Source organism: Panonychus citri, unplaced genomic scaffold (genome assembly GCF_014898815.1).
Source record: "Panonychus citri isolate SS breed McGregor unplaced genomic scaffold, ASM1489881v1 Contig00113, whole genome shotgun sequence".
Lineage (NCBI taxonomy): Eukaryota > Metazoa > Arthropoda > Arachnida > Trombidiformes > Tetranychidae > Panonychus > Panonychus citri.
Window position 1 is genome coordinate 343,833 of NW_026515518.1, and position 27,195 is coordinate 371,027.

Here is a 27,195-nt window from a genome sequence, read left to right on the forward strand (position 1 = left end):
CAAACAAATATAACAGTAAATTTATGAGGCTTTTAAGGTCATGGTGGTTTCTTTTTTGCCGGTGGTGTAAGTTTTATTATTCTCTTTTTTCTACCGGAAGTTAACACTTATACAAGAACAAGAATGATGATGATGATGCGAAAAGATGAGGAAATGTTATGATGCTAATATCTGATCATCATGCGAAAGTTACATCACTTATAAACATTTCGACTATTATAATGAGTTTGATTCTTTTCTTTTTCTACTTATCATCATCATCATCATGATAATTATCTTCACCTTTTCTGACCCTAAATGTTAAATGTTTAGATTAAGACCAATTCTGTAATTCTGAGTAATTCTGTCGATGATTCAGTTCCATGTATCTAAATTCGCGCATGAGTAACCATGAGTGATTTCATCTATCATTATTTTTTCATTCGATAGAAAATTGTGAGTTCTGAATATGTATTGATATCGAAATTACAACTCACCATTCCAGGGGATAGAAAATGAATTTCTCAACCATTGGAAAAAAAAGTCGAAATTGATAAAAACTGAACTGTACTTCAAACTCTCTTCAGACTATTTTCTCATAATATAACATTGGATAAAGAATAACAAACTAGAACATTAGAACAATGTTCTAAACGCGACGTAACATATTGTGTAAACATATTGTAACTTCTTCTCCTGTTACCTGTTGATTGGAAATCATTTTTCTCTACCAAAAATACTCAACAGTTTTAATTTATTGGTAAAAAAATTAACTCAAGTCAAGTGACAATTAACGGCGAAGATGATTGAGCGACTAATTGGTTGATGATACGATAGAAACATATGATTAACGGTGAAGTGGTAAATGGAATAGCAAAATAATCGATAGTTAATCAATTTAATCAATTTCTTTTTCCAATTTTTTTCTTCGATAAATTATTGGAAAATGTTGTTAAGGATTAACGGATTGATTGATAATCCATATTGTTGATTTGAGAGAAGGTTGGTTTTTGTTGATTGTTGCGATTTTGGGTAAACATATGTTGATGGTTTGGTGTTGATCTGGATGTTTGGTTTTTCGTGGTGACAGTTGAAGGGACAACGTGTATTCTCAAGCAATAACAGAATTGATTAAATTGGATTTACATGTTATTAGCCCAGGAACACACTTTGCCCACCTCATGGATTTTATCATGAACTCAACAGATGGATAACGAAGACTGGAAAGTTATTACCATGAAAGAAGTAGGATGAAAATGCTTGAAGTTTACATGGTGATGGAATCAGATGAAATGAGCTGTTCAATTGTTGTTATTTTGATGATGGTGGGTATTGATGGAGAAGGATGAAAGTGAGAAAAAGAGAGAAGAGAGAGAGGATGAGAAGGAAGATGAACACTGAACTGATGAGGAGAGTGTTTCTATGATAATAACAACATTTCTGGTTGAATCTTGTTATTTAATCTTGATCGAAATCACCAAACACGCAAAATCCTCAATGATGATCATTTTGATCTAAATCCACGTGACTTTTGCGTCCTTCTTCATCTTCCTACTCTCTTTCTATTCCTCTTTCTTTATCATCATCATCCTTCGCTTACTTTCTCTCTCTCTCTTTCTCCCCCTTATTTTCATCTTCTTCCTTCACCTCCTCCTCTTTTTTTCTCATAGAGATACATGTTAAGATGAATTTAGAGTTTTGTTCTCTCTCTCTCTCTCTCTCTCTCTCTCTCTCTCTCTCTCTCTCTCTCTCTCTCTCTCTGCTTTCTTTTATTCGATAATGCACTTAATCACTCCCCCTTCATAATATCGACCTTATTGACTTGAGGATAGTCTTCAATATGTTTCTTGAACCTTTTTCGTGGTCAGTTTAATGGTCAAGTTAGATGAGATCACTTGGAAAACAATAATTCGTTTCCATATTGAATGTTACCTTTATCGATTAAATAATAAAAATGCAATAATTGACTATTTTAATCAGATTTTTATTGAGAATAGTCATACCATGAGGTTAGATCGGCAAAGAATTTAAGTAAATTTCAAAATTAGGCACCAAACAAATGAAATGATATTGGAAACTTTATCAACTTTTCGGACAATTGATGAATATGTTTGCAATAAACTAGCATATGGAAAAGTTCAGTTTTATCCAATTGTCGACATACAGATCACTTTTCTTAGATTTTGACTAATAATAAGCACTTATATAATATTATCCATTAACTGCTAATAATTTAAATTGCTAAGGTGATAACTTTTGTTACCTCACCTCATTCATATGAGAAAACTTAGTTTCTAAACCTCAAAAGCAACAAGTGATTAATTAACCTAATGAAACATTTTTACCAAGTTAATTTAATTAAAGTCTAATTGTTAATAATTAATTGGAAATAGCCACTAATTGAAATCATTAATAATTCAAGAGCAAAATCGATTTGTTGATATCAATCAATAAACCAAAGTGGTTACAATTAACTTACGAAATGGATAAACTTAACTTATCGTAAAAAAGTTGAAAAATTCAAGAAATATTAATCGATAGACAGAAAAAAAATTCTAATTGTAATAGAATAGTAAATTAGAGCAACAAAATTCACCGAGAAATTAGTTTCCTCTCAGAAAAGTTGAAATTCTCAACAACTAGATGGCACTAGACAGCTCATCGATTTTGAACCTTTCAAGTCGATGATAATAATAAACATCATTCATCAAATGGTGGCCTGTTGCCTGTAAGCCACCAGATTCAGAATATACATTAACCATTAAGGAAAGAAAGAGAGAGAGAGAGAAAAAAAAATCAATCATCGAATTCTGAATATGCTCACAAAGACGAATAAAACTCTTCTCTTTTATTCCACCTCTTCTTCCTCTTCCTCATTTTCCCCCTTCTCATCACCATTTTTCGAGTGCGATTTATTAATATATTCAATCTTTAATTTCATCAATCGTCTTCCAATATCTCTCTCTCTCTCTCTCTCTCTCATGTTACACTTGATTGACCGTTTTTCCCTTTGAATAGATATTTCATGTTCCAACGAAAAGTGACTTTAAAATCAAACTCTAACAAAAAAGTTCTTTTCTCAGATGATCATGATAATCTTTTTGAAATTTCAAAGAAATTACTAAAATACCCTTTAGAAACTTTCCTGGTTGTTGTCCAATTTTTCCTTTAATTTCCTCGTAATCATCCCTCATTTTATTAAAAAAATATATTCATGATATTGATGAAATTTATTGAGCCAAAAATGATTCAATAGAAAAAAAATAAACTCTAATATTAGGCAACAACAATAATAGAAATTTATATTTAATCTTATTGATAAGATGTGATTCTTATTCATTGAAATGTACCAACATCACGTATTAATCACATCTTCATCTAACATTATTATCATCAGTTACAACAGTCACATACTTTTACCATTTATCATCATCTTCCTCCGACTATTTAACAAACTCCATCATAGTAACTGTATCTAATTACATGTCAGTGAACAAGATAAATTTGAATAAATAAGAATAAGATGAAAACAAGGATGAAGATGATTTTATAAACAGAATCGACTTCAGTATATCAACATCTCATTTATATGTAACTATGTCACTAATATTCATTTGAACGGTTTTTACATAATCGAGGTAAAAGTGAAAACAAAAATGCTACAATTTATATATATTATTACTTTGGAAATGTGTCTTTGTATCAGGTGAACCTTTGGATCTTTTTAAATTTGTGTGTACACTTTTCATGAGACTGAATATAAACAGTGTGAGTATTGAAATCTTTTTATATACTAATAGTATAAGAATGTAACCAGAATCAGAATGAGTAGGAAACCCATTGAAACTAAATGTAATACCGAAAATAATAACAACTCCAATTGAGATCCTGAATCCATAATGAATGGAAAAAAAGTAGATGAATAGATGAATGAATAATCATGATAATGATTCACACAAAATGGATTCAGAATCAGTATAAAATCTTGGATTTGCTTCACATTATCTTTTGAATATCATCATGAAAATCATTTAAAGAGTTGAATTGAATTTTTATTTTTCCCTTAAAACCTCATAAAGATATTCAATGTTCATGTTACAAATCTTTCTGAGCAAATTCAATTAATCAATCCTGAAGTTCATCATTGATGTCGACTTATTTTTCATCGGTTTCCAAGCTAATTTGATTTAATTACTTGGTGAAAAACTGAGAGACATTCAGAGTGATGAACTTTTAAGAATCATGATAATCTTTCTGGACAAAGTGATTAAACATTCAGCTCATAAAACTGTAATCATCATCATTTGCCTTGATTTCATTAATTCATCAGAAATTCTGTTCACAATTGAGATGAAAAAAAAATGTCAACTGTTATTTATCTTGACACAAACACCCAAAGAAAACTTATCAAGCTGATCAGCTGATGGAATAAAATAAATATCAAAACAAAGCTCATGCTGTGATTTACTTTATTAGCTTTAGATTGTAACAAATATTAGAATCCATCTAATAAATAATGTCGCTTTTTATTAGTAAGATTTTCTTGTTTATCAAATTTTCCCAAAAAACCAGTGATTAGTTAATTGTGGGAATGATGAAAAATTAATCATTTCGTTATTGAGCTTAGAAAACTTTCCCAATGTTATTAATACTTTTTTTTGTAATTTTTTAAAGTCATTTCAGTAATTTGAGACTCTGTTTACAAATTTTTCATGATTATCATTCAATTTTCAGAGTCTTAACTATTAATAATATATTAATAATCTGTAATTAATAATTGATAATATAATTCTAGGAACGGTATCATTAATTTCATCCTCCTTGGTACATAATCAAAACTGATTAAGGTTTAAATTTTGAATTTTACATTCGTTAATATTAAAGTTGATACTGTTTTTTTATCAACAGGTAAAGCCATCAAAATAATCCCATGATGTTTATTCATGATAATGCAATTATATGAGGATAATGATGACGATGATTTAATCAAATTTAATATCGGTAATGAAAAAAAAAAGATCCAATATCAACTATATTTATATTAATAGGAACATAAAATTGTAAAGGAAACAGATCACATATGATTGATGTTCAATTGTGATGATTTGTGTTCATGTTTCTGATTCTGAATTGTGATTAGATCTCAAATTTGTCTGGATTGGTTTTTATTACGAAATTGTCATGAACAAACATTATAAAGAATGGGTGAAGATAAGGAAGAGAAGGAGGAAGATAAATTGAAAAGTGGAAGTGGTAAATCCAAAGTGGAGGGAAAAGTAATCATTTAAAATTTGAGATGAATGAAAAAAAAAGAAATCGATATTAATAATATAAATTGTTTACCAAGATGCTTATCTTGTTGTTACCTTGTGATCAGAACTTTTATTAGTTGAGAAGGAGGAAGAACATGGCAACTATCGGTATTGTCATTCTGAATATTTCAATAACATTCACATCAATTGATCTCTTATTTTTTTTTTCCTTCGAAATTGCTTCTTTTTTTATTTCCTCTTCTTTTTTTTTGAGACTTTAGAATTTCATTCTATTCATTTGATTCATCCCTCGGTGTATATAACATGATATTTTGGTCTTTTCCTCATGTTAACTTATTATTTTTGAAGTAAAACTATTTCAACTTCTCGAAGAGAATAAATTATTTCAAAAGAACTTTGTTCTAACTTGGGATTACTATTCGTTGTGACTGTCAACAAAGGAAGAGAAGAAGAGATGAGAGAGAGAGAGAGAGAGAGAGAGAGAGAGAGAGAGAGAGAGAGAGATAAAAGTGGATGAGGAAGGAGTAAAATGAAACATTATGTTTACCTAAAACTCATCGATCACTCGGTGAATTTTAATTAGATTTACAGTATTTTCAATATGTTAACTTTTACAATTTGATTTTCTCATTCACTTTTATTCATTGAGAGTGGTTGAAGTTTCCGACCTCCTCATACCACCATCATGTTATCATGAAAATCTCCTGAGGCATGAATACTATATATATATAAAAGAGACTCTTAATCCAGCTCATTGTTATTATACAAAATACGATGACAACTGATGATTACTAATTGTTCACTAACTCAAATTGCTTTCAATTGGATCACAAAGTCCTCATGATAAATGTTCACACTTATAACAAGTTATTGATTATCTTTTAATTTGATTCCATCTACAGGGGTGAACCGTGAGACTTGAGCCAATTTCAGTAATTAATTTTTTCAATGTCAACTGTTTAGAATCAAACAATTCCCATGGTTTAAATGGTTATATTAATCAAAACTTACATTTCACTGCCCAATCAACATTGAAAATTTTAGGATGATTTTTTGATGATTTTTTGATGCAATTTTGAGTCAAAATAGAGATTCAAAAAATTATCACAAAACTTTGATGGAAAATTGTCATAATAATTAAGAAAGAAATTTTAATGACCGAATTAATTTTCTAAATAAGCTGAACAAATGAATTTTTGGTTTCTAATATTTATTAACAATTGAATTGTTTTTTCATTTTAAGAAAAGATATTTTTCAAATTCAGAATTTTGTAATATGAAAGTAGAATTGTAAGAGATCAAATGAAATCGAGAGTAAAAATCGGAAAAGAGTAACAATATTTGGCGTCAGATAAGCAAAATGGTGAACAAATATAAATTTCAAGAGAATTCATGGTAAAATAGAATTTAAATCTTTCAGTAAGAATACTAGAGGGGAAATTTAGAGGGAAATTTGTACTGTTAACAGGAATTCTTGAACATTTGAGATTATTTTCTAGGATCTTTGTTTTCTTTAGTAAATGTTTTCGTTTTCAAATTCACAATCCATTGGTTCTTCATCTAGAATGAAATCCATTCTTTCTTGTTGAACTTGATCAACTTCCTCAACTTCCATTTTTTCATATTGTGGATCATAATCCATTGGAATTGTATCATGTTGATTTTCTTGGGCTTTTGATTCCTGCAAAGATTGATTTTCTATTGCGCTGATAGTTACGGCGATGAAAACAGTAAAGGAGCTTTTTTCCATTACTGTTGATTGGGATGAAAAGAATAAAAATTAGCTTATTGAAGCGCAAACGGAGAAAAATGGAATTGTGTTGATGTAGAATTTTTCTGAACTTACTTTTGATGAAAATGATTATTTTCCAAATTCGATTGATATAATTTGGTGATCACAAATGTTTAAAAATTCACAATTAATTAAAAAAATTACTATTCACGAATTTAATCACTAATTGATTAATAATAATAATTTGATGAAATTTTTGTTGAATCGCTTTCTGGTCAACGAAAAAAAAGCTAATTATTGATTCATTTCCTGTCCCATGTTAGAAAATTTGAAAACAGCTGTTTGGCGCTATTTACATTGTTTACCATATTAAATTTTCTGGAAATTTTTCATTAGAGAGATTATTTATTCCAAAGAAATTGATCAATTATATGATCTTTGTAGCGAGGGTGAAAATTAGAGCTCTTGACATAAACGACTTTAGATAAAACTTCATCCATTGAGACGCAGTGATCACTACGAAGAGATTTTTCGACCGTGTGAATATTTTCCAGTGGAAAAGAAAAGAATCCTGTTGATCCAGTGAATTCGATCGTTATTGATTTCACTATGAATTTAGTGCATATGAAGTAAAATTTATCACGATGTTCACAAATCACGTCAATTTGGTAATAATTTCCATCTCTTCCTTTGATTTTAGAATCGTCTCTCTTTTTCATTTGGCAATAGGAGTCACATGAAAATCTCTTTCCATTACACTTAACAGATTTATAAAATTTTACGTTTGAAAGAGAGACTTCATCATGGAGAATTGAAAGGGATAAAATTTCCAACGTTTCTGTCTTTCGGTCAAGGTGCAGGTTTCGTTCATTTATACTGAGAACTTTATCTTTATCGCTTGAACATCCAAAGTACTTTTTCTCTGTTTGTGTCAAATTCCATTCTTTTAGATGAGTGGCTTTGTATTCTTTATATCTAAAGTCACTCATGAAGAAACGCACTAATGAAGGTCCAATATGAATATAACGATGAACTTTTTCTTTCACAATGCCCATATAATCCTCCAAAGGGTATGATGACATATTTGAATTCGGGCCTAAATTTTCTAAAGAATCAGAAAGATGCGTGAGAATGTGAAGGTTGTATGACATGTAAGATGGCCCAAAATACTTTTCACATCCAGACTGAAACTCTTGGACAAGATTCTTTATCTCTGAACAATTAGTTGTTGTTGAATTTCCAATATGAGCCAAATAGTACACACGAGACAAAACCATAAAGTGTTTTATAATAGGAGATTTTATTAATCCTTTGGTTGTTGCGAAGAAAAAATAATTGAGAAATGAATCCCATTCACAACTCTTCCAAAACTTCAACTGATCGAGGCCTCTCGGAATCCTTGTCAACTCAGTGGGTACTTTGATGGCTAACAAACGAGAACTTAACTCTTTCAGTAGAATTTGTTTGTTGATTAAATTCTCTAATAAAGAGGAAGGGTTTCCATTCACAAAGGCTTTCATCATAAGGTTTCGAAAAACACCCAGAGTCATACAATGCATTGGCTCCACCAATGTTCCATTCACAATATCAAAATCAGGTACACGAAGCAAGGGGGAAATTCCATTTAGGCCACGAAAACGAGGATAACTTTCATAAAGTTGTGTGATTGGAATATTATTTTCTTCAAGGATATTTGAGAATTGAATAAAATCTTCTTTCTTTCTTCTTAAGTTTTCTACTTGTTCTTGAGAAATATTTGGAAACATTCTGGCCCCTTGAACTGTTGAAGCTTGCACCAAGCACCAGTCACATCCATTGAGGTGATTGAATTGCTTAACGTTTCGGAGGTAAGCTCGCATAGGAGCATCGGCAATTAAACCAATTAGATGGAAAGTCGCGAACAGATTTGAATTCAATTCAATTGGGTTGGAAGAAATTTCCAGTAGCTCTGAGCAAATTGGATCCAGGAAAGATTCAACTTTCGGTTTAATCTTACCAACAAATAGTCCCACCATGAAAAAGAACTTTTTCCTCATCTCCGGTTTCATTTCATTGATAGTTAAAAAAACTGGAAATATCCTTTCAGAAGAGCTTTTACCAGCAGCCACTTCATCAGCATGAAGTGTAAGCGTGAATTTTTTCCGATTCAGTGGAAGATCAGGCTGTTTTATTTTATTTGCAAGAGCTGAATTACTGACATCAGGCCTTGACTCCTCAGTGATCCAACAATCATCAGCGATACTTGGAAAGATAGATTTTATTTGACTTTTGAATGGAATATGTAAGAAATACTTTCCCGGAGCCATAACAGCAGGAAAAAGATTTTGATCACAATTGAAAAAGCCATAATTTTGAGGTTCCCCTATGAATGGACCATGTGGATGATTGTTGTTACATATAATGTATACATGGACAATTGTGAATTTTGCTTTTTTCATCCAATTGTGTCTCAAACTTGGAAATCTCCTCGGATTTTGTACAAAACGTTCATGTAAACTTCGAAAAAGAAAAAGAACTTTTTCCGATGCACTTAGCGTAAGACCAACTTGAGTGATGAGCGCGTCGAACAAAATTTCACAATATTGAGTCCATTGTGGCTCGATGTATAGTTGATCATGTAGCGATGAAACACAAGATTCGCGATCACTAGAAAAGGACATTATTTCTACATTGTCTATTTCCGAAAATGATGATGAACTATTTTCACTGAAATTGACTTCCGGTAAATTGTACAAATATTGGGCTTGAGATCTTAATCTCGCGGCCCGCTGGTTTCGATAAATACTTCGCAAAGAGCTCATCTCAAATTAAATAGAATTATTTCAATTTGAAAGAGAAAACTAATTAATCACTAATTAAATATTTGATTAAAATTTAGAAATTAAATGTAAACAAATCTTTAAATTCTAAATAGAAAATTAAACACGTTGTTCTTTTGTTTCCATGGTTACCCTTTCTCTTAGCAACAAGAAGAAAATCAACCAATCAGAATTGAGAGAACAAAATTTGTTCTCTTAATCTGATTTCCTTTTTTGATAAGAATAAATTGTTATTTAGACGCTTTTTACTCTGTCTGTTTTTCTTTTTTGTGGTTCCTTTTTATGGAAAATAAATCAATTAGAAAGTCTTATTCTTTTAAAGTGGTTAAATCCTCGCGTTCAAAAGTGAAAAGTAATTTCATAAATAACCAAACAACCTTAATCGGTTCATATATGAAGTTAAAAATGAATGAAAAACTCGTTGCCGTTCTTGTCCGTCTCAAGCAACGGAATAATTGTGAAAAAACGATTGCTATTTGTTTTAAAGTTGATGATAATCAAATTCCTCAACGAGTACAGTCTAAAAATTTGGATGCCACAAATTTGGTTAAAGTTTCAATTCCTGGATGTAAGCCTTTTACATCAATGGTGGTGGTGATTGCAGGTAAGTCATTGAATAGACCCAATTTTTTTTCTCTAAACTAATGATTTTTTTCTCATTAATCATAATAACAGATGATTCAAAGGATCTTTATGACAACTATAAGGCCTTCATTGCCACCATTGAAACTTTGCCACTAAAAAATTACGACAAATCTTTGATTGAATGGATCGTTTTTGAAGACATAAAACTTTTTCCAGTTGAAAAAAGATCTTGGCCTCTCGTCCTTTCTGAGGATTTTGATCAAATTCGCTCGAAAGTGGATAGTTTGGCTAGAAAAAGTTCTCCTTACACAACACGTTCTAAAAAGGCCGCGGAAACTATTCCAAAAAGTGGACCAGTTGCCTCAACATCTAGTGCGGTGGTTACAGTAGATTTGAGTAATGATGCTCATGCAACTGGTGCCAAAGAAGCTAACACGACTAAAGATGGAGAAAGAAAAAAATCTTCCGAGAATAGAATTCAACCTGTTGATCTTGGTCAATTAAGTGAATTAGCTGGAAAAATTATTTCTTCCAATGTTAAAGCGTTTGCTTTAGAATGTGTTAAAGTTCTGACATCTATTTGTAAACAAAGTGAACCATCAGATGATCTACCTCAAGCTGGATTTCCTTTGACAGCAGGAGATGTATTTACAAAAATAAGAATTATACCAGAAAAAGATAAAACTTTTGAAAAAGGTGAATTCACCTACTTAGAAGGAACTCTACCTCTACTGACCAAAAAGTACAAACAAGCAATGGCAACAAGAAGCAGAGCGTCTAAATATAATCATGAACCTCTGAGAGTTTTGAAAAAAATCATTGTCAATTGTTTTCCGAAACATTGGCTTATCAAGACAACTCTACGTGGAAATGGAGAAAATAATTCGTTAGTATCTATTTGGAACTGGAGTCATCCTCTAAGCAATCCGTGTGATGGATTTTATACTGCTGGACTTGGTGAACAAAGAGTGAGAGCTCTCTATGGTAAGTCTGAATTCTACCTTTAGTAATTTTGAATTTTAATTAATTCCAATTTTTAAATAAAAAAGATCACGTGATTCGCTGTTGTAGAAAATCTTCATACGACAAATCTATTGAAAGACTTATGGCTGATGGAGTTTCAAAAGCTATTCATTATGCACGAACTTTACATACAAAAAAGAAAAATGAAAGTTCAGATGATTCAGAATATGATGACGATTATATTCCCGATTATTTACAAGAAGATGAAGAGCAAATTCAAGTTGACGACTTTCTCGAACTTGTGAGCGAAACTTCTCAAGGCCGAAGTAAAGCTGGAGAAAAGAAACTAGTTCCTGAATTGAGTCTAAGTGTAGACAATGAACATATTTATGAAAACTCAGAAAGTCAAGAAAATTCTCCAGTTCGAGATTATGATTCTACAGATGAGCCGATTAAAAATTATTTCATAAGCCCTGGTAGAGACCATGGATTAGATCTTCCTGATGATACTGTTGTTGCTGCTCTTGAGCAAAAAGAAAAAGAAAAGATCAACAATGAAACTGGAAAATCAGGAAAGGCCCCATCTGAAGTCACTCTGGCTCAAGAAGAAGATACTGTTGGACATGAAAGTGTAGTTGAGGACGAGGATAATATTCCACAGTTAACTGAAGAAGTCGAAAATCAATGCGAAAACAATGAAGATAAAAATGAAGATATTATTCCATCTTATTCTTCCGTTTCAGCAGAAAAACAATCAGACCAGGAGACTGGAATAATTTCTGATTCTTCTAAAGAAATCAATGAAAAGATTCCAATTCTCGGAGACAATATATTAGTTCATCAAGGTATCAAAAGTCCTAAAACAGGAAACGTAACAACTTTAATCGAACGACTAGAAGATAATCAAGATGAACATCCTGATTCACCATTAAATGAAACGGCGACTGAAAGTGGACCAGACTCTGTGAATGATTCTGGTCTAGGAATAAATGTAAGTTCATAAGGAACTTTTGAACGTAAAAGAAAACAAAGAACCATTTCTAGTTACTATAGCCCAGCGAAAAAGGCCAAAGCCTCATCTGAAATCATGCAGCCTTCCACATCAACGCCTTTGGCCAGTTCACCGAGTAAGTCAGCCTGTGCACTTACCATCTCTAAAAAATCCGGAGAAAAAATTCCAGCAACACCTATAATGAGCTCAGCAGGGGATGTAATTGGCTATCAAGTAAAAGGTCGATTGAATTTTGATGACGATTCTTCAGAAGATTATCCTGCAACACAACCACAAAATCTTAATAAGCTCTACATGAAAGAATCTGCTGCTATACAAACTCGTAAAGAAGCTGCTGAAGCTGGAATGAATGTAGACGATTATATTCAACTTCAGAAAATTCTTGCAAGGAATCCTAAAAGTAAGGGAATTCTTTCTAGAAAAATCTAATTCCAATTGAAGCCGAATGGCTTATTATTTTCCCATCAATTTGAAATTTATTATTTACTCATTTTTTTCTGAAATTCTATTCGATGAAATGTTTTCTACATATCAAAATCACTGTGCAATTCAAAGCTTTTAATCCAATCAGAAAGACAGTTGATTGCAATCAATTTGCCAAAGTTTTAATTGCAATGACAATTTGAAAACATTTTATCTATTTACACAATGTACCAATCAAATTTAATCTACTTACCTTTCTACAAAAAAACAGTTTCATCTTCCAATCCAATTGAAGAAGATTTTTTTTCCACAATTTTTTCCACTAACAATTTTTTGCTCAATCTCACAAATTATTTTCTAGAATAAATTCTTTTGCAAATTCACATTTCCGTTTCTTGTTTCACAATCTATTTAAAAGCTCCTGTATGAGTAAGTTTAGTTTTATTCCAGTTTTTCAACTCTTTCACTATGTATCGTTGTGGTAAAAGTGTTTCTAAATCTTCAAACTCAGTTCTAAACCGAGGAAGAATCTCAAGAAAAAGTTCTACTTATCCTCACTCTTCTAGAAAAGATTCTGACTCTCTTTTGTTTGATTCTAAATCGCGGACAAACAAAAATCAGATCAAAAAACATCTAATTCTTTACATGAACCCAGATTGAACTCTTCTAAAGATCATCTTTGTGCAACAAAGTCAACGAAAAACAGTAGTGTTTTGGAAATAATTCCAGCCCATCGTGAATTGAATCTAACTGATAAAAATGTAAAGGGAAAAGTTCTTGTGATTTTTCTCCCATATATTACAAACACGAGACGAAAGTACATCAAACAGCCTTTTCTTATTAATGTGAATGTGACAAAGTTCCATGAATTTGGGTTTAAAGTTCCTTTTACATGTTATTTCGATGAAGTTAAGAATCAATTTCAAGTTAAATTTGGTGACTATCCACTTAATGGTCAAATTATTGCAAGCTCTGGTAAGATATTTTAGTAAAATGAATTCATTCAAGAATATTAATTAATTCCTTTTGGCTTACAGAAAATCCCTCTTCTTTAAAAGTTAACCTTCAAGAAAACATGGATGCTAACCCCTTTTGGAAAGATTGTTTACCAATGATTGGAAATTTACACTTTTCTTTCAAGATTAAACATAGCCCATTAGCTGATTCTCGAGAAACTCCTGATAGCCTCATGTTAAGTGAGAGAGGATTTGAAAGATTAGTTGAAACGTTTCAAAGCTTGAATGACAATTCGCAAGATGATGTTAGTTTCAACAAGAATAAAGTACGAAAAGAAACAGTTCGGAAAAGAGTGGCAAAGAATTCTGAAGAAAGTTCCAATTCCAAATTTCAGAATGAAGTAGTTATCGAGGTGGAGCCAGAAAATTTGAAAAGTGTACATCTCCAGATAAAAGATCAAAAAAAGATCTTATTCTTCAACTTGCAATCAAGAAAGATAAACTATGTGAAAGGAAAAAGTTTCTCCATAACATTGATATGAACTCAATTACCTTAACTGATTTAATAGATTTTGTAAGTGATTTATATCTGATTCAATGTGAAAACATTCAAACAGAAGAATTTACCTCCAAGAAAGTTCCTAAGGATGACAAAACTGCAAAAGACAGTAAAAAGAATCGCGTTTATGTTGAAGGTCTGGTCCCTTTTGAAAAAGATCGCTACGAAAACTTCATGAGACTCAAGAGAAATAAATCCACTTCTGTTGCCTATTACATGGTGAGAAAGCTCTTCCCAAAAAAGTATTGGTTCAACATCACGCTTGGCAAAAAGAATTATGAAATGAGTGAAATGAATGAGATGCTAGACCAAAAACATGGTTTCGATGGTAAGATGCCACTTGTTTTCATCTTGGGGTTTAAAGACCCATTAGATGAGCCATTATTTGGTAAATTCAGTTTGGAATTAGGCCTTGATAGAGTTCAAGCCTTGATTGGTAAGTTTTTTCACGTATTTTAAAGAATAAAATTAATAGAAAAACATCATTTTCCAATGATTAGATCATATTTTTAGACTTTCGAATAAAATGGAATATGATGAAATTCAAGAGAATAAAGTTCGTGAACGGCTACGGAAAGAGATTTATCAAAGAAATAAAGAGGAAATGCAAGAAAACTTGCTTCTAGATATGTTTCCAGGAGAAGGAGAAACAGATCCAATTCTAAAAAGCACCCCGGATGAAACGATAATGGAATTTGATGATTTGTTTAACGAAAAAGATTCTTTTCTCGGTGATAATGATAATTATCAACATGATTCAAATCTTTTAGATAATGATCATTCTCAATTGCAACAATTCAAAGACAATGAATTTCCTGAAACAGGAAAATCAATGGATTCTAATGTTTGGAATGTAAATGCTTTCCTTTAAATTAATCCTAATTGAAAATATAATCTTGCAAATAAATTCTATTCTTGAAGACAAAAAATTTGATTTTTGAAACCATTTCTCTCTATTTGAATTTCCTTTCTAAACATAATTTTCTCAAATTTTATGACAGAAAATTGACTGTTTAAGATGGAAAAATTAATCAAAAATCAACAGATTCAAATTTGAATCTTTTTGTCACACTCGGTATTTTTAAAGACTCAGTTTTGAATCCCTAATGTTGATTGGGTGTGGTCAATATCGACACACTATTAAAACTTAAAGTTTGTTAACTTAGTTTTATTTGATTTGTAAGTTGATTCTGTGAAAAAAGTTATTCAATAAGTTCAGGAATTTCTGTGAATCGTCATGGAATCGATCTAATTTTCAATCGAATCTTTAAATTACATAAAATTGAGATCAATTGGTGGACTAATTAATGCAACCAATAGAGTTTCAATTTTGTTAAAATCAAATCAGTCTCTTAATTAAGAGATTATCTTTCCAATTAAAAGTGAACCCTTTTCATTGTCATAATATTTAAACAATAGTTGCATGAAGTTCAATGAGTGGAACGAGATTTTTTCATGAAACTATTCTGGAAAACTTGAACCACTCCTTTTCATGATAAAAGTGCTTGAAATTACACAGATTTTACTCATGGTAATTAATCAAAACTTAATCTATGATGAAAAAAAAACAACTGAATATCTATATATTCATCTTCTGTGACCTAATTATGGACAGAATAAACTTCACATCATAGTCATTTAGTTAATATCGATGATGGAATAGGAATGAAAATTATTAAGTCTCAATAAATATATGTAGTACTTATCATCATCATTATCATCAACTAATATCATGATAAAAGTAATCATAATGCTGATACGATCCAAAAAAAAGTTCAGTTCCATTTAACTTACTCGTCTCTCTCTTGAAGATAATCTAATTTCAATTCAATTACTTTTTTTTTCATCCACTTATCCAAATATTATCATTTTCCTATTCCCTGTGTCCATCCTTTACCTTACCATTGTCCAACCTAATCAACTGCTTCTAAATCCAGTCAAGTCAATAAGCATCATCATCCAATAAACAGTCAAGTCAACTAACTTAACCTACTTCCTATTCAGTAGTTAACGGAAGTATTTAATCAATAAAACCAATCAGTTGATCAACAATTAATCGTGAATATTAATATCATAAATCATATCACCAGAACCCTCAACCTGGCCCAGAAAACCCTTTTCCCCAACTACAGATTAATTCTCAATGTTTTCCACTTTCTCAGTTGCCCAAATTTCATGTATCATGTTATCATGAAAATATAATAACTGTTACTTACTAACTGAGTCTTCATGTACAAAGGATAAGACAAAAAAAGGGTTATAAATAATTCTGAGATCCAAAACTCTGAAACTCTTAACTCTGTGCGAAAAGATTTACATTTGGTTAATTAATTCATCTGAATTAGAATCACTTAATTGTAACTGAATAATTCTATTCTCTTAATTTTCTTCTATTGTTTATCATCATCTTAAATATGTATTATCATATATCTCTTTTAATTGTTGTATTTGTGTGAACCTAATTGTGGAGTAAATTTTTATATTATTAATACATAAATTGATTACCAAGGTGAAGAAAACTAATGATACCGTTTTTAGAATCGTATTATTAATTATTAACAAACTAATTATTATTATATTAACAACTAAGACTCGGAAAATTCAATGAACAGAGAGCTGAAAGTCTCTAAATTTTAAAATAAGTTAAAAGATTATTAAAAAACCATTAGTTTTGCTAATTAATCAATTTTTCGAGAAAAGTTCATTACGAAAATTAATTAGATCGAAAAGTCCCAAAGAGTTAACATGGAGAATATTTTTGCAACCTTTTCCTTTTTTTTGGAATACTTTTTCATGTTAAATTCTAGGAAATTTCAAACTTGAAGTAATTCTACTAAAGGTAATATCAGTTTAGAATTGAAGCTAATTTTCAAATTGAATATCAGAAATTCGATAAGTTCAATTCTGGTCATTCTTTGGAATATTATTCAAAATTTTCGATTCAGCAGTTTTTCAGCTCTGGAAACAAGATCAATGGAGAAAATTTCATGGTTTAAAGTGTTCAGAGAATGATGAAGTTCAATGAAAGAGATTGAAAAACTACTTAAACTCATATAAATCATCTGAAGAGATAGAGAACTCACCCTGTAGATGAAAGTTAATTTCTTTTTCACTTCCTTCCAATTATTAAATTGTTGCAATTAATTACAACTTTCACTGAATGTTGGAAGATAAACATTTCTTTTAATGATTAGTTATTTTTTTTCAACCCTTCGAACTTGCATTTTATCATTAGAACTTTTTTTCTACTCTTCATTTCTTCTGGAACTCTAATAATAATTAGAAATGAAATTATTATTTTTTAATTATGTTAACAGATAATCAAATGAATCGAATGGTGAATTGTTACAATTATTAATAACTTATCAACTTATTAGTTGAGAGAAAAAGTTATTCAATTATCTTTTGGTCTGGAAACTTTTTCCCACCCTTATGGTAAATTGTACGATAATTGATTCAATGAAGTTCAACAAGTGCCAACAAAGTTCTGATTTAAAACCAATGGTTACATGTTCACCATCAGTCTGATTTAATAACATGAAAATAAATTGAATCAAATGAAACCTAAAAAGTTATTGATATGAAAAAATATTTTCTCAGTTACTTTACTTTCCAGGCTTATTTCAATTCTTGTTTTCAAAGTTTTCGTATTCAGGTTCTGTTTTCATGAGACATTTAGTTCACCAGAATTCTTGTTTTTCACCTTTGAAACCAAAATTTGTATTTCCCATTCCTTTATCCAACCAATTCATTCAAACTCTTTTCATCATCATCATCTATTTGTTACTAATTCAACTTATCATCAGCATAAATAATCAAAATTCATGATTCAATCCTGAATTCTGATGGTTTGTATAATTTGAACCATTATCATCAAATTTAACTCACAAAAACTTTGTCCCCAACTCCCTGTTATTCAGAGTAGAAAGTCAATATTAGCTTATTCAGTTTTCCTCTTATAATGGATTGAATTATCATCACCATAATAATCATTAGCAACTTTTATCACTTAAAATGTCATTCTCAATCTAATTCACCACAATATGGGGTGGCCAATAAAAGCTCAACTCTCTATGCTCATTGATAGCATCACATCACATTGGCTAGAATAGCACAAATCTATAAACTAATAGATTCAATTAATGGTCAAACTTGAGTTAATCAGGTCAAGCAAATTCAATCAAAGTTACAGTCTTAATTAAAAAGTTCTCGCCTTAAAACCAAGTCTAATTAAACGTGGAACTACTTGTATTTTATGTGCATTGCCAACTTTGATGGAACTTATTGTTTTGTGATTGAAATGCTAAGATATTCCACTTATACAGGGACACTCGTAAATTCTGTAATTTTAAAATGAAATGAGAAAATAATTCATTCCAAGAAGTGATTGAAAATGTTTACCAAGAAATTGTTTATTCTAGTCTTTTAGTGATCACCCCTTATAATTAGATTAGTAACCGACAGTTTACCAGAAATTAAGGGTTAATCATTTGCATCATGAAATATTATCAGAATAAACCAAGTTGAGCATTTCCACTAATCATGAAAATGAACTGATTGTAATTTCATTTTGATCTCAAATTCCTGAATTTAGAAATATTTTCAACTTTTTCCTCATGAAAAGCTCAATCAGTATCTTCATGATGATGATGATATTTTTCCTATTAACTAACTACATATACTTGTAGTACTATTTTTGTCTTGAGAAAAGATTTAAAATTACCAATAACAATGGAAATGCAAAACTTTTTTTTTCATCATTCTCATAATTCAACACCTTTCATCATTATTTTCATGATGAAAGAAAATATTATCATCATCATATTATTTTTGAAATGCTGAGTTTAAAAAGATCAGATAAAAATGAGATAAACTATTTCCATCATGATAGATTATATTGATCCATGAATATATATATTCATGTATGTATTTGGCTTGTGGAAGAAAATTTATTCCTGAATTGAAATCTTCAAGTTTTAGAATAAAAAAGTTGTAAGATTATTTGTGAGTTTGGAAATTTTATTCTTTCACCTTAATTCCATTTATTCCTATCACAGATTTTTCTGTCTACCTGTCAATTTTTTTCTTCTTTTCCTTATTCTTTTTATATTTTATTTCTAAAGAGAGAAAGAAAAGAAAAAAGTTATCATGAGAACAAAAAACTCTTCTATTGAGCTTGAGAATTTAAACTAAACATGATACTCACAATTCTGAGAGTATCAAGAACTCAAAGAATGATCTGTTTTCATTAACATTGACATTCTTATTTTACCTTGTGAATATGATGAAGAATATGTTTAGCTTTTTATCCAGTCAGTTTCAGGATAATATTATGAAAATATTATCTGGCCAGTTGATTATATGCACCAATGATTTGACAGAAATTCAGACAAAATTGAGATTCAAAAGTTCACTCTCACATGATATATGATGATAGACTTTCATGTTGGGTAAAAAAGTTCAGAACTCAATTGATAAGCGAAAAAAAAAAATCTTTGATAAAATCATACATCAACTAAATGGATTTTCAATCAATATTTTCCAGCGAAATCAATGTACTTGAAACTTAAAATATTGGATAGAAATTAAGTTTCACCATTTAAAATTATGATTCGAACAATTTTTTATTCTATTTTCGGCCAATTCCCTTACGAATATTATTCTGATTGTTATAAATATATTTTCTCTTCTATCACAGTACTTTCCATTATTGATCATCATCTTTTCCAAGTGTAATTTTATCATCATACTTACTGAGAACCATTTCGCTTCTGGGAGTTTATTCAAGTTCTGAGTATGTTTTTCACCCTCTGGTGTGTTAGTGTATTAGCTTATTTCCTCCCATTCCTACTCTTTGGTTCGTTAAAATTGAGTTACGAGTTCGAGTTTACCTTTCCAGAATGAACATTTCTCTCTTTCTTTCTCTCATGGATATCAATCAAATCATCTTTCATGATAATCTATAAGAACAAAGAAAAAAAAATAAAGATCAGCTGAATAATAACATTGAAAATAAACCTTTCTATTTACCTGGAGAAATAATAAAAAAAAACTTTACCAGATAAAAAGATAAACATTTTCAAGAAAATTCTCAATCATTGTTATTATTATCTGATCAATAACATTTGAAATGATTCAATACTTCACCGAGTTTTAAGTTTTATCCTTAAAAATAAAATTCTAAGAACTTTTTGGAAGAGCCAAATTTCCTATTGTATAACCTTTGAACTCGCAACTTTTTTCTTTCATCTATTACAGAGATAATAATGATAACGGTACTAACAACAATTATATCAGGAAGAAGAGCAAGAGATTACACTCCCTGTAAAATTTTCTATCACCTACACATATACACACTCTCAGAATTTACAGAATTTACTTATCAAACTAATAGAGTGTCAAAAGAAAAAGAAAAAGAAACAGAAAATTTGATATTTGTTCTTGTATTATATAAGAAAATAAAAATATTCCAATTCTCATGAGTAAATCGATGGGGAAAAACGGCAAGTCAATTTTTATGAACTTAAATTGATTCCGATGATAATGTCTTCATGGTAATAATAATAATAACATAATATCAACACACACAAGAATAGTAAAATTTATATCATGAAGATTGTTGCAGTTTTATTAAATTATCCTACTATTTGCTCAAAAACCATTTTAATGATATCATTAATAACTATTGTTATTGTGTGTGTTTCCATTTGAATATGAATACATCATCAACCAGAATCATCATGATAATCATCATGCCATAAAACAAGGGGAAACTTTTTCATTAAAAGAAACTGAAACAATGGAAACAATTATTAATATTATAATAAACATCTACTACATATGTACATTAAATATATATAATACTTTAGTTATTATTGTTTCATATATATATAAGTGGATGGGGAGGGTATTCATCAGATTAATGATAACAATTAATATTTGACACATTAGATGATTAACATAATTGTAATATCATGAATATTTATCTATAATAATTGTTTCTGTTCAAAATGCTATTTCCCTGGTGAACATTGAAATTGGATTCATGTTATTAATGTTATACGGAAAATTATTTTTTTACCATTAGATTATTAATCAATTTGCAATTTTCAATTCTAATGGGAACAATGTTTTTCCCGCTTTCTTAATCAACTAACAAAATTATCATCAGATTACATTGATATATGATAACCTTATTAATAGGATTAAATTTACAAATTCAATTGTTGATTGTTTAACTATTCATGAAATTTAATGTGTTAAAGTTATCAATTATTAATAGAAAGTCACTTTCTATTTATGGTCAGTTGGATTCGTAAGTGAAATGATATAATAATAAAAAGGGAATCAGTGTTCAGTTCAATTGAAGAGATTGAGATTTGTTTTTTTGTTTGTTTCTTTCTTGTTCTTATTCCGTATTCTTTAATTGTATGTTAACCTAATTAACTGATAGTAACAATCATGGAAATCATTTCTGTTCAACTTAATATTTCATTTCTATTATCAAGGAAGCTCAACTGTTTATTGTAATTCCCAAATGAAATGTCACTACTTAAATATTGAAGATAAATGTCATCTTACCTTTCAGGGAGTAGCCTTGAACCTGAACCTTTTTTTTTGTCTTTTTTGCATCAAGTTTTCAGTATAATCATGAGTCTCATGTAAAAGGTACTGATATTACATTGAATACTTTGTTGTTCATCTCAATTCAGTTAATGGTTTATCGGTTGATACTTTAGTATTCAGCAAATGCTTGTACCTGGGGAAATATTTTCAATCTCAGTTCCAGAAAGATTCATAGATCTCAGTCACTATTACAATTACGATACACGGAAAGTAATCAGGTTTTAATAATTTCGTGGTAACTAAAAGATGAGCATATAACTAATGATATATTTTTTTCATTGTCTTGATACTTTCGATCTCTGGTCATTTGATAATAACAAAAACTGAACTTTACGAACTGAAAATACCCGATTAACTTTTCAGACAAAATAGTCATGTATTTTCATCGCATCTCAACTAATAGGCTGTGTTCATTTAAATTTCATCGCAATAACAGTTGAACCCGAAAAGTGTATCATGAATCGTCTTTGCATCCATTTCGAGGCTAAGCTTTTCATCACTTTATTTATTATCATCATTACTTTTTTTCCAACTACGATAATTCAATTGACACGGTGCTGGTGATAGAGAGAGACAGAGTAAGGTAATCTCATTTTGATCTCTTCGCTTCAAGATTTTTCACCGATTGATGCAAAAAATAAGTTTCGACCCTGAACCTGTCACTTTTAATGCAGCGAAAATGAACTTAATGTAGAATGAGGTGAAAATATGTGAACATGGTTAAGTAATGGAAGATTAAAGATGAAAAGGAAGATAAAAATGATGGAGATAATAAGGAAAGAAGCAAATACATCAGCTGGAAAGAAGATGAGAATACAAGGTAGTAGTAAAAAAACGTTCTCTCTCTCTCATTCACTCTCTGTCTACATCCAAAGTTCTAAAATCTCTTGCAAGGAATTATTGAAATGGAGAAGGAAGAAGAAGTAGAGAGGAGAAAAACTATTATCTTCGAATTTGGAAAAAATCGATACTGTCATGGTTTCTCATTTTTCTCTTTTATCCTCTTCTATTACCATCATCTTCATCTTCATCTTCATCTGTTGCATATTCTGAGCATGAGTATCTCTCCGCCTGAATTTGTGTGTTAATGTGAATAAATACATGAACAAGTCTATTTTGAGAGTATTCAGATTTTTCCACATAGAATTCAATTCTTTTCTCATGTTATTCTCCTAATATGTTATCTCCTCCATTCTTCCGGATTCTTTTCTTTCATATCATTACCTTCACATCTATTCTTTGATTTATATGCATCATGATGGAAACCATCTGTAACACTTTCGTATCAGAAATTTCATCATCTCTCCCCTGATAATGAAACAAAAAGTGACTGAATATTTTTCCAGTTTTACGCTGAAAAATAATAGTAATAATAATAATCTAAAGAATCTATGGAGTCAGCAGAATCTCAGAATTCATTAGAATCGCGAAAAAGGAAAGAAAAAAACAGAATGTCTTGGAACATTTTATCTCTATATTAATGTCAAAAGTGAATAAGAACTTTTTTCTCATTCTTTTTCTATTTAGAATTTCTTTTGTTTTCTTTCATCAGAAGTCTCCTTTTTCTCAGTTATTCATTTCATCATTTTATCTTTTGAAATTTTGCTTCCATTCGAAAATAAACAAATAATAAATAGAGATCATTATCTTCATCATGATAAAGTTTTTCCATTTCCATGAGTTATGTAACTTAAGAATCTCTACTCGGATTACCCGAAGAAAGATTTTCATGTTTTCTGTTTTTTTTCTGTTCTGGTCAAAACATTTGAAAGATTAACTAAGGGGATTGAATCAATATCGAATATAAAATTTGTGAGTTAAGCTCAATATCAATATGAGAACTGATCAACCCTGAGCTTGAAACCAGGAAGAAAAATAATTTGATTAATATTGGTTATGGAAAAAAAAATTAGTAACAAGTTGTAACCTCTGAGATACTCAATGATTTCCAATATTATGACATGATAAAAACCAATACTCTATTTACCTTGTTGATATTAGTGCCATGAGGACCATGAAAAAGTAACATCAACAAAATCAATTCAATATTTTATCTCATGAAGATCATGATACTTTCTTGTTTCTAATGTCATTCAGTTCAACTTTAGCCTAGAAAAGTGCTCAAATATCTCATGAATATACTGATCATAATTATAATTAAAGAGAGAGAGAGAGGAAAATAAAAGTTCATTGTAGAATCGATATTGAATTTCTATTAGTTGAAAGTAATTCCAATGATCTGGTGTAACGATAACTGATAATTTGTTGAAATTGTTGATAATATAATAATAATTTCCACTCCAAACATTTACACACCCACTTTGTTCATTTTGTGATGATAATATCATCTCATGTAATAATATTGTGAGAATCTTTATTATATCGAAAAAGAAGAAGAAAAATAATTCTAATGATAATTTTTTTCTTTTTTCTTGTTCTCCCAATGTTGATATTAAGACAGAACATTATTATCATTCAACTAGTAGGATTATTCGGGGAAAATATCATCATGAAATGGAACCAGAAATAATGATAAAGGAAGAATAGAAAAGGAAAAAGAAAATAATAGAACAAAACAATTTCCTCTCTCTCTCTCTCTCTCACTCTCGATCACCTTTTTCCTCGATAATAATGAACTTGAGTTTAGAAATCAGCTGATTGTTGTTGGATCAAAATTGAAAAGTTAATTGTCCTCGTTAATTGGTCATGAATCGAAATTTCCAAGATTAAATTGACAATTGAAGATTGATGAATATTTGATCATCAAAAGTATTCTTATCATATTATAATATATTGAATCTAATAATATAATATTTCAGTTGTTATCATTATCATCCTTTTGTGTGTCACAATATTATATGTGTTCCTCATGATAATATAATAATAATAATAACAACATCACCACCAGTAAGAATATCATCTAACCCACTTCCATTATAATGGTTATATTGTCATATTCAAATTGATTTTTAAATTCGATAAAAAAAAGAGAAAAGAGAACTTAAATTTTCACGAATTTCCCACCATTCTCCCTGATATCAGATAATATAAATGCACTTACAAAATCATTCAACTGAAAATAAACATGATTATCATGATTATTTACATCAAATTGAGTATTCAGTAATAGTCTCTTCAGAATTTCTGGTAGTTTTTTCCTTCAAAATTCGCAGCATTTTCAGAATCAACTTTATTTTCACTCAAAACTCAGAACTTTTCTCTCTCTCTCTCTCTTTCTCTTTCTTTTAAATGGTCGATAGTGAGAGTAATATAAAGGTTTCATCTTGTTATTTAATTTCTTTTTAAACCGACATCGATTTTAGAAAATTTCCACTTGGGCGAGTATTCTTGCTTTTAGAACTTTTTTCATGATAAATTTCCGATAAAAAAACTTTGAACTTCTGGATAACCAGGATCATCTTACTGTCAAAGATTTTATATCTAAATCACCATTTGGAGAGTACAAAAGGTTAAAATAGCGATTTAAAAATACGAAGTTCAATATTTTCCATGTTATGAATAGTCGATCATGAATATCCAGAATCTTGAGAATTTTTATTCCTGAAAGTGAAAGTCAAGTTAAATGTCAAATTGAAAGTTGAGTTTATCAAGATAATGTTAACAATTTAAATTGTTAACGATTATTATTTGACAGGGAGTGAAAAATGTCGATAGTAAAAGTTGTTTATTTCGTTCAATTGGTGAAAAGTTATCAAGGAAAATTTTTTATTCTGACAACTTACTTTTCTATTTCATCATGTTTTTTTTCATCATGAGCTACTCTTGACATCCCATTGACAACATTATGTAACTACAACAATATAACATCAATTGTATCATGATTATCAACGTGTAACCTTTTATTTCATGGTAACAACTTTGTTTGACAATTTTTCAGTTTAAGATTCAATTTAATCTCAAAACCTTTAAGGTTTGAAAAACTTAAAGCTATTCTGTTTATTGAAATAGTAATATTTTTTTCATATAAATATCATGAGACATTTCAGTTGACTGAAACTTTTTCATTATCTTTTTTTTCATGTCATCATCATTTTCAACTGTTCATTTGCCCTTAGGCTCTTTTACCATCAATGTTATTTTATTATTCATTCTTCAACCTGATCGATATCCCAGTTTACCTGGGAAATCATTTCCATCATTATTTACTCTTGCAGGGAATTGATCATGATGATCATCATGAAGATGATTAAAGTGAATCTACAATTAATATCATTATAATAGATTAAATTTCTTTCCAAGTTCTCATTTCATTCTCATCATTTGATTAACCCTAAATTACAGAGTGATCACGAATTAATATGATGAGTTTGATATCTTTTTCTATTAAGGTGAGAAACTCGATGATATTTTCATGTAATGATCGTTAATTTACCGATAGAATTGAACAATTGAGATTTCAAGACAATTTTTCTAATTTTCGAAATCTGATCATCTATGAAAATGGAAAGTTCTATGTTATTAATTGCGACGATTCCCCACCTGAGAACTCATTATGAACATAAAGTTTCATTCTTATTTCAAAGAGCACTCGGCTAATACCTATGGTGATATTATATAATAATTCACCATAAGTACTGAATGATTTAATTGTAGAATGATATTTTCAATAGTGATATATTTGAATCGAGTATCAACCCGATTAAACTCACAATTGTCAGTTGAATCTGAGCCTGAATTTTCAATTGGACAAATAAAAAGTTTATTAACAGTTAAGTAAACACAATTTTAATTAATTGTCCCGAATAATTTGTGAACACACTGTACCAATAATCAAATACCAGTAGACTTTCAATTATATGAACTGTTTAACTCTTTAATTACTGGGTTAACAATTCAATCAATTCACTGATTTATATTAAATTCAATTATCATGGTGGTTGATTATTCACTGATCATGTGATTCTGATGATCTACTCAATGAAAAAAAAATGAATAACAACTAATGGTAGTAAATTTTTCATTTCTTTTCCTGAATTGTTTCCCAATCTTTATGATTTATATTCCGATGAAAAATCAATCGTTTCATGATGAATATTCATTCATCTTTCGCAACCATTTGTTATAAATACACACCAAAGCTTTATCTCAATCGCTTTTATTAGTTGGTGGTTATTTGGATTTTGGAAGATGAACTTTTTTCAGAGTATTCAAAATCCAAGTTCTTAAAAAAAACTTCATTCAGCCAAAATGGATAAAAGTTGTTCCCTGACTGAACTTTTGCTCAAAACTGTTGCTTGGGAATCTTCA

General features: G+C 29.8%; 1 protein-coding gene across 1 annotated transcript in view; it reads left to right on the forward strand.

Annotated features, from left to right (window-relative positions):
- The first annotated feature begins 3,588 nt into the window (after nucleotides 1-3,588).
- LOC128390042 (CUGBP Elav-like family member 3-B) overlaps nucleotides 3,589-27,195 on the forward strand; it is a 29,872-nt gene continuing 6,265 nt past the window's right edge. Inside the window, exon 1 of the mRNA XM_053349714.1 lies at nucleotides 3,589-3,747. The gene's annotated coding sequence lies outside the window, so the exon portion shown is untranslated. The remainder of the gene's footprint in view (nucleotides 3,748-27,195) is intronic.